Raw genomic sequence first — 297 nt, forward strand, 5'->3', positions numbered from 1 at the left:
TAGGGCGCGTCAATTTACCCAAATAGACCCAAAAGGTACCAGAATGGAGAAAATCGTAAGGCTAAGAACAGTTCTATTAAAAACTCTCTCCAAGAACCATCTTCTACGTTAAATATTTTTTTCATAATGAATCAAATGGTCCAAAAGGTAACAAGCGGAGCAGTAGCTAAAAACTTACACGTTCTATAAAATAAAGGGGGGGGGGGGGGGGGGTAATTATACATAAAATCATACTTGTAACTATATTTCCAACATTATACATGTACTATATAAAATACGGGGACCGACTCTTACTGA

Source organism: Crassostrea angulata, chromosome 9, assembly GCF_025612915.1.
Source record: "Crassostrea angulata isolate pt1a10 chromosome 9, ASM2561291v2, whole genome shotgun sequence".
In the NCBI taxonomy this organism is placed as follows: domain Eukaryota; kingdom Metazoa; phylum Mollusca; class Bivalvia; order Ostreida; family Ostreidae; genus Magallana; species Magallana angulata.